This window comes from Cyprinus carpio, chromosome B8 (assembly GCF_018340385.1).
Source record: "Cyprinus carpio isolate SPL01 chromosome B8, ASM1834038v1, whole genome shotgun sequence".
Classification (NCBI taxonomy): Eukaryota; Metazoa; Chordata; class Actinopteri; order Cypriniformes; family Cyprinidae; genus Cyprinus; species Cyprinus carpio.
The window spans coordinates 5510861-5523139 of record NC_056604.1 but is presented as its reverse complement, the minus strand read 5'-3'; the positions used below and the strand labels follow the sequence as shown (position 1 = coordinate 5523139).

General features: G+C 34.5%; 1 protein-coding gene and 1 pseudogene across 1 annotated transcript in view; both read right to left on the bottom strand.

Moving 5' to 3' along the window:
• The window catches only part of LOC109045602 (metabotropic glutamate receptor 6-like), a 200175-nt gene that overhangs the window by 8173 nt on the left and 179723 nt on the right, over positions 1–12279 (bottom strand). The gene's annotated exons all lie outside the window — the stretch shown is intronic.
• Positions 5852–12279, bottom strand: part of LOC122138317 — a 45812-nt pseudogene continuing 39384 nt past the window's right edge.

Here is a 12279-nt window from a genome sequence, read left to right as displayed (position 1 = left end):
TAGATAAAACGCACAACACAACAAATGAACAAATGAACGATAGATAGATAGAGAAGATAGATAGAGAGATAGATAGATAGATAGATTAGATAGATAGATAGATAGATAGATAGATAGATAGATAGATAGATAGATAGATAGATAGATAGATAGACGATCAATGAAGGAACGATAGATAAAACAAACAAATGAAATGAATGAACAAACGATTAGATAGATAGCTAGATAGAGATAGATAGATAGGTAGATAGATAGATAGATAGATAGATAGATAGATAGATAGATAAATAGATAAAATGATAGGATAGATAGATAAAACCAAATGAACGACCATTAACGAATGAACAAACAACGATAGATAGATAGATAGATAGATAGATAGATAGATAGATAGATAGATAGATAGATAGATAGATAGATAGATAAAATGAAGGAATAGATAGAGCCAAACAAATGCACAATGAACAAACGAACAAATGAAAAGTAATAGATAGATAGATAAGATAGAATATAGATAGATAGATAGATAGATAGATAGATAGGAAAGATAGACAAACGAACAAACGAACTTAATAGATAATGAACGATAGATAGATAGATAGATAGTAGATAGATAGATAGATAGATAGATAGATAGATGATAAATAGATAGATAGATAGATAGATCAATTATAGATAGATACGATAGATAAAGATCAAAGAAGGAAAACAGATGAAGCAAAGAAACGAATGATAGATAGATAGATAGATAGATAGATAGATAGAGACAGACCGACATAGATAGATAGATAGATAGATAAAATGAAGGAAAGATAGATAAAACGAACAAACGAACAAATGAACAAATGAACGATAGATAGATAGATAGATAGATAGATAGATAGATAGATAGACAGATAGACAGATAGACAGATAGATAGATAGATAGATAGATAGATCAAATGAAGGAACGATAGATAAAGCAAAGAAATAAACTAATGAACAAACAAACGAATGATAGATAGATAGATAGATAGATAGATAGATAGATAGATAGATAGATAGATAGATAGATAGATAGATGATAGATAGATAGATAGATAGATAGATAGATAGATAGATAGATAGATAGATAGATAGATAGATAAAATGAAGGAAAGATAGATAAAACGAACAAATGAACAAATGAACGATAGATAGATAGATAGATAGATAGATAGATAGATAGATAGATAGATAGATAGATAGATAGATAAAATGAAGGAAAGATAGATAAAACGAACAAACAAACAAATGAACAAATGAACGATAGATAGATAGATAGATAGATAGATAGATAGATAGATAGATAGATAGATAGATAGATAGATAGATAGATCAAATGAAGGAACGATAGATAAAACAAACAAATGAACGAATGAACAAACGAACGGATAGATAGATAGATAGATAGATAGATAGATAGATAGATAGATAGATAGATAGATAGATAGATAGATAGATAGATAGATAGATAGATAGATGTTGTATGTTGTATGACAAAGTGAAAGGGAAATGGCTTCTGGACATGAAAAGTGTGACTTGCTGACATGTTGTTTATCTCTCTTAACAACTTCCTCTTGTAAGCAACACCCACGAATGACAGATCGGGAGAGAGAGCACGATGTGCCATCAGATCTAGTGTGTCTCCTCTGAATAGATCCGTGCTGTTTTTATATCACGCTGCTGAATGCTCCTTTGACAAAAACACACACTTGAATGCTTCTTGTGGTGGATGTGGGTGTTTTTCCTTTCCTTTATCACTCAAGTCCTGAGGGTTTTTCGGCCGCATTTCCCATGAATGCAGTATTTTCTAGTGAAGGCAAATACAGTCTTCTCACGGTTGCATCAACAGATGGCAGTTATAATAGCCATTTTTGATAGCAGAATGGGAATACTATCAAAATTGTGCTTCAGGCAGATGACGTAGGTACGATGTGATTCACTATTATAACCACTCTTTGCAATCGTAGTAGGATAACAATTGAAAGGATAAACTATATATTTTTACATTTTGCCAGAACAAAAAACACAGTACTGTAGTTTTTGTTTGTCACTGTGTTGCTATATCATTGCTAAAATATTCTGGGTGCTTTTTATTGGGTTTTCTGGTTGATTGTATTTGCTAGTTTTTTATTTCTTACTGGCCATGCAAGTCACACAGGCCCACAATCTAGTGCCTATGATATTATGGTGTCTAAATAGGTTGACATCTCCTCTTTAATGGAAGACCATAGGATTTATTTGTCCATTTAATCATTCATTAAGCATCCTTTATGCTCATAACTTGGTTTGGAACAAGTTACATGCAAAAGCATAATGCTTAAGGCCAAAGGTTTGTTCAAACCTTCCAGTAAAGATATTTAATAAATCATCACCATACTTCCTCAGCTGACTGATTACCTTAAAATGGCCAAATTACACATTAAATGTTGTTTACATATGCAAATGAAACATTATCTATTTAAATATGCACTAATTTGCATACATTTTTCAAAAAACAGAAATCTGAAAAATGAATAAAGCAATTTTCAAAATTCTTGTTCAAATTAGAGTTATAGGGGTTTTCATAAGAAAATGCACAAGAACCAGTGAAAAAAACAACACATTTTTCACCATAATTTTTGTAGGAGAAATGATATATGAACATGGAACCCCTTTGTAAACACTTTCAGTGCTACGCTGAAAGTGGAGAAAATTTCATTTTGTGAAAACAGCTTGAAAGATATGTAGTTTTTAATTGCAATTCACAGACAAATATAGTGTGCAATAAAATAAACACGCAAAAATATTGTATTGTATTTTGTATGTTTTCTTTCTATCAAGTCCTACACAACACCTTATGAAACGCCAAATAGCTCAAAGTCTCAAAACTGACCAGTGCATAAAGAACAGCTTTTTTGTGACTTGTTCAGTATAAAAACTTGTAACAGTTTATGAAAACTAACTTAATCACAAAAACAACATGAGACTGTATATATACAATGAGGGCAGATGCCTTTTTGTTCGGAGTGATTTACCCTGTACTGACATGAGAAACTGTCTGCAGTAGTCAGGGGTAAAAGCCCTTTGTTTAATGTCGCAGAAGCGATAGGGCAAGTGTGAGAAGCATGCTAACTTCTCGTTCTTCAGGGCTGAACGCAGCTAACAGCACACAGATCACTGGGGGGGGGGGGGGGGGCAGGTGACTGTCAATCAACTGTCAATATTGATGATTTGTGCTAGCGTTTGTTTCTGGAAAAGCACTATATGGTAGCCTTTGCCTGTTCAGTTGAAGTTACAAATCTGCTCTTGTACTGCAAAAGAAATAGCATTATATCTAAGTCAGCTTTAAAAATGCAAATTTTATCTAATATTAGCACTCTGTGAAGCTGCATGTGTATAGTCTAATATGGATTACCAATAGATACACTACAGTTTTCAAAGAATTTGGAATCAGTAACGATTATTATTAGGTGTTGTTTAAGGAAATTAATATTTTTATATCCAGAGGCACGGATGCAATTAAAGTTAATCAAATGTGATCATAAAGACATTTATAATATTTAGACAAGATTTATATTTCAAATAAATGCTGAACTTTCTTATTCATCAATATTTCTTAAAAGAAAATCCACAAATAATGGAATACTGACTGCTGGAAATTCAGCTTTGCATAACAGGAATAAATTACATTTTTTAAATATATTAACAATAAAAAACAGTTGTAAAATTGTAATAATACTTCACAATATTACTGGTATTTTGATCAAAAGAAGAAAAAAAAAAAAAAAAATAATGCAGCCTTGGTGAGCAAAAAAAAACAAAAAAAAAGCTAAAAAATGCATATATGTAAAAGAAACAAAGAAAGGTTCCGGGGCTTAGTTGGTCACAGAGCAAAATTTTATCAGTGCCTACAAGGGGAGAGCAGAGGATAACTGCACTAAATATATAACAGAATCATGTTAGCATTGTGGTTTATTAATAACTACATTTATAAGTCCATAAAATAAACATATTCAATGCACTTTCTTTCCACATGCGTTTCAAAATTAATTTTCTGCTTTTCCAGTGTTCCTTCATCCGCTTGTGCCACCCAAATATTGTTGCAGCGCAGAGAAATTCCCTATCAACAATCAGTCAACTTCAAGAATGTCGTGGCGGGCTTCGTGTGATTTTTTGCTTCCAAAAGCTCAGTAATCATGAAGTAATGAGATGTGCTGCTTCGAAACTGGGGGCATGTGTTGAGAAGCAAATGTGTGCTGCAGAAGATAGAGAACAAGTGGAAAATAAACCCAAAAGCATTTAACTGCAATGTAAAAGAGGAATAGAGAGAGGGAGACTGTTATGGATATCAAAATGTGAGGGGGCACTCAATACAACTCAACGTAAAGGGATTCAGGGCACCTTAAATATTGAATTTAAAGCATTGAGTTCCCTAACAATCCCATCTTGGAAGCTTTGAGGACAGTTTAGTGCAATGAAATATATTACGGAGCAGTAGTTCTTAGCAGATTCCCTGGCTATAAGCATTCGGGGGCAGAAAAGTTCACAAGAGCAAGTTACTGCAAGACTCTTTTTTCAGCAAATATGACTTCACAGCAGAAACTAAACACAGCATAAAAGAAAATGCTAGGGTGTTGTGGGTTGTGTGCCAGGGTTTTGCTATTGCTAAAGTGTTCTGATGTTTTGAGTGCATTGTGTATGCAGTTTATTTGGTTGTTATGGTTGCTAGATGGCTGCTATCAGGCAAGTCGCTACTCATTGTTGTCTCTAGAAATGGCTTTGGGTCGCTCCTTTTCAATAGACTTTATTGAGGTGAGACACCACAGAGAACGCGGATGACAATGAGGCTCTGAATGGTGGCCTTAACAATGGTACACACACTGTATAAAGCTCCTCCTATTGCTCATCATTTTTCAACAGCTTACAACTTTCAAAACTGTTATGGCGTTTTTGTCCTACTCAAAAGTTATGTTCGAAAGTTGTTTGGACAGCTGAACAAAGTACACTCGCGTTGAAGACACTGTACTTCTAGCCCTCACAAGCCTTGTTTTAATTTCTCTCACATTCAACATGGTACCCTGACTAAACTCTTTTGTTAGGTATTTTGGGTCATCTGATAAAATAATCTGATTTGAATCTGGATCTGATCTGACAACTGAAATAAAAACATACATATATAAATATTTAGATGGAAAACTTTAATTGATCTTATTCGAAGATTTCGATTTTTTTTGAGTTTAATTAAACAAAAGTGCTAAAATGACTAACTAATTATGAATTCAACAAAAGCTAAAAATAAAACTAAATTGTGAACTAAAATAAATTAATTAAAATTTACTTATAAACTTATAGCAATAAAAAAACAAAAAAAGGTTCTTCCATTCAGGGTTATTATCATTAATGAAAACAAATATTATTAAAATATTTTTGTTTATTAAATAAAGCTGAAATAAAATAAAATTAAAATGAAAAAAATTGCTTTTTCCTACGCAACTTTTCTATTTTTTTGTTTTAGTTTAAAGTTTGAAAGCACTAAAGTAACCAAACTGAAACTAAAAAAATAAATTCAACCTAAATGTAATATTTAAAAAATGGATTAAAATAGTACAAATATATAACCTAATTCAAAATATTAACTTACAAACTATTAACTTCAAAACTATAATAGTATATAAAAAGTACTGCCATGACACTTCTTATAGCATCAAATTTTTATAATCTTTTTTGGCTCTGATTGGAGGCTGTGATTTTTTACGGGTTGATTTAGTTAGCTAGCATTACTTCTAGACGTTTAATGGTGTCTCCTTGCACTTTTCCAGGGGGTCTGAGAGTGGCCTGTCTGTACCTGCTACTGCGTCCGGTCTGGGCTCGCATCTTGGGTCTCCTCCGTTCTTGGCTTGTTCACTGATGGATTTCCTGCTGATGAGGTGAGGACATTGTGCGCGGCGTGGGGGGGAATTGAACCACACGCCTTGAAGCTGCGCTTTGCGCTTCTGCCACGTTCTGCTCCGAGGTGGAAGAGTGATGACGTAGACTTCTCTCGGATATGTAGAGCATCCCCAGAGAACACGGAGGCGCTCTCAGACTCATGACGACACGGTCCGCGTCGTCGCTCAATGGATGAACATCTACATCACAAACAGGGCAAATGAAAGGTCAAGAGATGCAGGTCGAAACAGAACCAGTTCAGAACAAGACGGGATAGGTTATAGTGAATAGCTGAACAAAGTTGATGCTAGACCCCATAATAAAATACAAGAAAACATGACAAAAATATTGCTGTAATAAGCTCAGTTAATACAGCATAGTAATAGAGAGTTTTATCTCTGTCATTTTATTCTGAAAAAAAAAATTCCTTGTAATCACAGTGCTTACAACAGTTATCCTCAACTCAAGCAAAATATTTACACACACACACACACACCACACACACAACACACAACCACACACACACACCAACAAAAACACAACATGAAGTCCATTTGTGTTAATAATTATAATTTTAATTGATAAATACTTTACAATAATGTTTCACTGTGTTAAAATAACTATTTATTATTTTGAGTTAAAATGAACTAAATAAAAAATACTTGTAAAGCATTTATTCACATTATTCATTGTAATGGAATATTAAACAGTAATCATAATAATAAAATAATATAATACCCTAAGAATAAATTAGTAATAATTTACTTATTTACATGATACGTATTTCTTACAATCATATTCATAATGTTTTGATAATTAGCATTTTTAAAGGTTTGGTGTCCTTTAGGTCTCTATATTCTTACAAATGTTGGATTTATTTGATCAAAAATACAGAAAACTGTAATATTGTGAAATATTATGCTATTTAAACTAACTGTGATTAATTTGGATACTCTTTGGAAATCTGTTTTTTTTTTGTTCCTGTGGAATGCAAGCTAAATTTTCAGCATCACTACTCAGTCTTCAGTGTCACATGATCCTATTCGAAACTCATTTATATGTATCAGTGTTGAAAATGTTGAGCTGCTTAATATTTTTGTGGAAACCAAGCTTTTTTTTTTTTTTTTTTTTTTTTGGTTAATCAGAATGTTGCACATTTATTTGAAATAGAAATCTTTCATAACCTTCGAAAATGACTCTGTACTGCCATTTCATTCCTCCTGGAGATGAAAAAAAAGTATTTATTTCATCGGAAAAAAGTCTTACTGACCCCACATTTTGAAAAGTAGTGCATTAATGGCATCCACACCCTTCCTTTTATAGCTCTTACTTGTGTGTCAACTATCATTTTGTTTTCATTAAACACGAACAGAACGAAACATTCAAACGTGACGTCTTAAATAAAACACTCTCCTAAAGCCTCCTGAGCAACCTTTTAGCAATAAAATCCGCTCTCTTGGACAGACTGTGACTATGCATCAAACATAAACATTCACAGTGTTCATCCATATGTGACTGCCAAGCCATAATAAACGAGCACCTGCACCCACCCAAGAGCGCTCACCAGGAAACTGCACATACAGTATTTCGTGCGGCACAATCAGTGGGAACTACCGCCTCGTTTAATTCTATGCGCAATACCTAATGCTCTATTCTTAATTCCGCTGACGAGGCTTCTGCTTTATTATGATGGTAGACTTTGTCTCTCAGGCTCCAAAACACATCCCGTTATCAACCTCCTCCCACATCCAAACCCCCGGAACCTCATTTGTGGTGCGAAGAGCTTTTTCTCTGTGTCCAGGTGTGTTTTGGGAGATAAATGGAAATGAAATGTTGTTTTTTTCTCATCTCATCCCTTTCCATGTCTGCCATATCAAAGGCCTCTTCAAAAAAGAAACTGTGAGCAAACAACTTGGACTGGTTATCGTGAGCCTGGCAGGGTGGTTGCTTACTTCAATGCATTCATATTGAAATGACTCATTTCACATAATTTTTCTCCTTAAGGACTTACTGCAACTAAGCTCCACTCTTTTGTTGATGGAATTTGGAGCAGAACTGTGAGAACACATTGTGGGGCAAAAACGGGAAGTTGTTTTATAGCATGCATATATTGTGTTTTGAAGATGTGTATTATTGCTCTCTGTCTTATTGTGAATGTATGAGAAAAGCATTAATAGCCTAAAATTTCTCACTGTCATGAGAATACGGCTTTCATCACAGTTTTTATATAAGATCAGTAACACAGAAACAGTTAGCAACACCTGCAGGTAATGATGAAAACACTTCCCATAAAAAGACAGAATTTGCAACAGATTTTGCTTCCATAAAGTGATGTTTTTGTGTAAAACAGGATGTTAAATGAGAAAAAAAGAGTGCGGGATAGTGGAGAAATTAAAAATAAAGGGATTAAAAGGGTATTTTTGCAGTGATGCCAATCATATGAGGTTCCCCCAAAGAGAACCTTTTTTTTTTTGTTTTAGATGTGAAGAACATTACATTAAGAATAAAGAATCTTTTCCCACTATAAAGAATCTTTGTGGAATGAAAGCGTTTTAAAGGTTCTTTTATGGAATCATCAATGCAAATAAAAGAATCTTCATTTTTGATAGTGTGCTCCTCTCCTAAAAAACACCACTGAAATCATTTCTGAGTAGGCTTCTTTGCTAGCATGTGGTGAAGTTCAACCTCAAGACCATCCAAAAGATCTCATTTGCAACTTCTGCATGTTCAAACTTGGCGTATCATGTTCGGTCACACATCAAAACTGGTTAGATGAGTTAGCATGCAAAGTTTGAATATATGTGCATGTGCAAATGAGATTGAGCACTAATGGTCAGGAGAACTTAAAAATTCAATTTGTTTATCACAAAAGGCTATTATGCCATTATTATTAAAGTTATTATGAATATTTCAGAATGTGGTGAATATAGTTCATGGCTCTTTTGGATAACTGTTTATACTGCATTTTGTCACTTTATACACTAGCGTTGAAAAGCTTGGTGTTGAGATTTTTTTATATGTTTTTTAAGAAGTGTCTATGCAATAATACAGTAAAAACCAAAATATTGTGAAATGTTATTAAAATGTTTTAAAGGATGCTCTCCAAGGCTGCATTTATCTGATCAAATATATGGGGGGAAACATAATATTATTAAAACATTGCATTACATAATATAATATATATATATATATATAGATATATATATATATTATATATATATATATATATCTTATAGACTATATTTAAAGTGTATGTTTTTCAGCACATTTCTTATTATTATCAATGTTGGAAACAGTTGCCGCTGTTTTATTTATTTTGTTTGTGTAAAACTGTGAGAACCTGTTTTTTTTTTTCATGATTCTTCCAATGAATATAAAAGTTCATAGAGGTACAGCATTTATTTGAAATAGAAATCTTTTTGTAATATTAAAAATTTATTTACTGTCACTTTTCAATTTGGTACATCTTTGCTGAGTAAAATTAATAATTTTTTTTCTTCTTTCAAACACAAATCTTACTTTTGCGCATTTTGGATGTATAAAAAGAGAACAGGCTTCCGTAGATCTTGTTTTATGTTCAACAAAAAAGAAAATCACACAGGATTTGGGCGACGGTACCAGGATTTAACGCTTTGCATTGTTAGGTGAACTATTTGTTTTGTCAACATTAGCAATGAATCCCATTATAACACACTTCTCACCTTCTCAGTGGACGGTGCCTGTGCCAAAGGAAAATGAAGCAGAACGCCATCCAGAACGATACGGGTGGTGTACATGGTGAAGCCTATGGGTTTTAACTTCGTTGAAGTTCTCAGGAACACCGCAAACCTTGACCCGCATACACAGTGCATGTGACCATCAGCAAGATACTGTAGCGCAGGCCAGCAGATGAGGTGACAAATCCCAGCTATGTCACACTTCCAGGATACCACGCGCCACCTCTGGATTGGAAGCGGCCACTTTGCTCGTCGCAGTCCACAAATGGTGTGTGGCGGCATCACACACCAAACCAGATAGAAAACACCTACAACATGCAGAGAGCGGGGAGGAAGAAAAAGCTGATCATTAGCAGTGAGACTGAGTCAGTCAGAAGGGCAGACTCATTTGTCACGAAACTTCTGTTTTGATCGATGTAGAATAAAGAAGTGTAAAAGAAGAAGCCGTCGACTTTAGCGGTCTACAGCAGACAAAGACTTTGCACAAGATTACACTGGTTCAAAATAGGCCTGCTATCAGCCTGATTACTCTTAATGATGTGGTTTTTAACGTGCTATTTTAAAGACACAAAAGAAACTACAGATCCTTACCTGGCATAATATCGCATTATTAGACTGAAAAAAAATGAAAAAAGGGGCTATGTCTAGTTCAGCTGAAATGTAGCACTTAAATGTCCAAAGTTAACATTTTGAATTAAGACATTTTGTGTATTTTGATAATGAATAAATGTAGATTGTCTGGGGAAAAAAAATAAAAAATACAATGCACCCTTTATAATATGCTGTTACATTTACTTTTCAAGGAGTTTGGGGTTCAAACTTTTTTTGAAAAGAAAGAAATATTTTACCAATTCAGCAAGGATGCATTAACTTGCTCTCAAAGTTTAAGTAATAAATTTATAATGTTACAAAAGATTTCTATTTCAGATGAATGCTTTCTATTCATAAAAAATTATCATGGTTTTCACAAAAATGTGAAACAGCACAACAACTTAAAACAGTGATAATTATAAAGAAATGTTTCTTGAGATCGACACTGAAGTAATGATCTTCAAAGTTAAGCTTTTGCATCACAAGGAATCTCAATTACATTTCAGCATATATTCAAATAGAAACAATTTATTTCAAATTGTAGTAATATTTCCACAATATTGCAGTTTTTACTGTATTTTGATCAAAATAAAATCTAGCCTGGGGCTATGTAAGCTGTATGGAGTCCCTTATTTTTTATTAGAGGTGTTCAAAATATAAAATTTTGCATTTTTACGCTGGATATTGCACCATATTGCTTTTATAAAAACTTTTCTTTACATAGAGTGTGTATTTTCATTTCAAGTAAACTTGTTGTTCTGTAACATAACTCATATATTTCCCATTTAATACACACAGACAGCTACGAACATGAAAGTACAGTCTTAATTGTTTGACTTTTTCCTAGTGCGTTATTTGCTCCTTTATCTAAAACTGAAAAAGCGATGTAATCGAAATGACAAAATTATATTTGAAGAAATAACATTCCTAAAATGACACTGCTAAAAACTAAAGGTTCCTGGAGGCACCTTTGAAATGTCCAAAATGTCTAAGTTCCTAGAGTACTCAAAAGGATACCTGAGGCACCTTTAGTTTTTACGTGTATAATGTCCAAAATCTAGCATACAAGTTACTATTCTACATTTTACATTTTAAAACACCGAAATAAATCACGGACATTTCAAGCGGGGCGTATCTCATCACCAGATGAGGAGCAGCTGTTTAGAGGTGTGATTTAGAGATGCACTGTTCTCAATGGGAACATTCAAAGTGAGTCATCAAGGTAAAGCCCAAAACTTTCAGAGAAACTTCTCTGGCGGGGAGGAGAAGAGAGCAGCAGCCGGGCGGCCGGCATGTTGCGGGGAGACAGATGTTGCTGTCAGAATAAGCTCAGCGGAGTTCCGTTCTCCCACTCAGCATCGGTGACACATCTGCCAACATGCACTGGAGGAGGTGCCGAGAAAGTGGTCCTGCTGTCAATCATTCTCCCGCAAACGCCCTGTTAATCTCGTCTCCCCCGCGCCTCTGCCGGTGAGTCATGCGCATAATTCTGGGGCTAAGCTCCAGCTACAAAGCCTCTAAAATATTCTTTTTTGTAAAGTTCAAATCAGCAGTTTTGAGGTGTTTATCAGCAAGACACGATGTGTATCGACAGCCCGGTGGGGCTTTCTTACAATCAACTGTAAATCATTTTTGAATCTATGTTGCTTTTGCACATTAGCGTGTTTGGCGCGTTTGCTGGCACAAGCAGGGAATGAAGACCCAGGCGCTCAACATGATGAGGTCTGCAGGCAGCTTATCAGCTCCAAGCAGAGTGTAACAAACAGGAGAATCTGCTGAACTGCTGGAAACAGCTATTGACAACCCCTCAAAATTCATCCATAGGGGCATGTGTGAGAATGGAACAACAGCACGAGGGGCTTTGGTTTCCATCACCAGTGGCCCTGTGGCGCTCATGAACCTGTATTTCGGCTGGGCTGGAGGGAGACGAGGCATGTATGTTATACTGAAGATCGGTGCTAAGTGCCATTACTTCTGTGCATGTGCCAGAATTTTTTTATAATTCAGTATAATTATGTTTTTATTTCAATATTCCATCTTT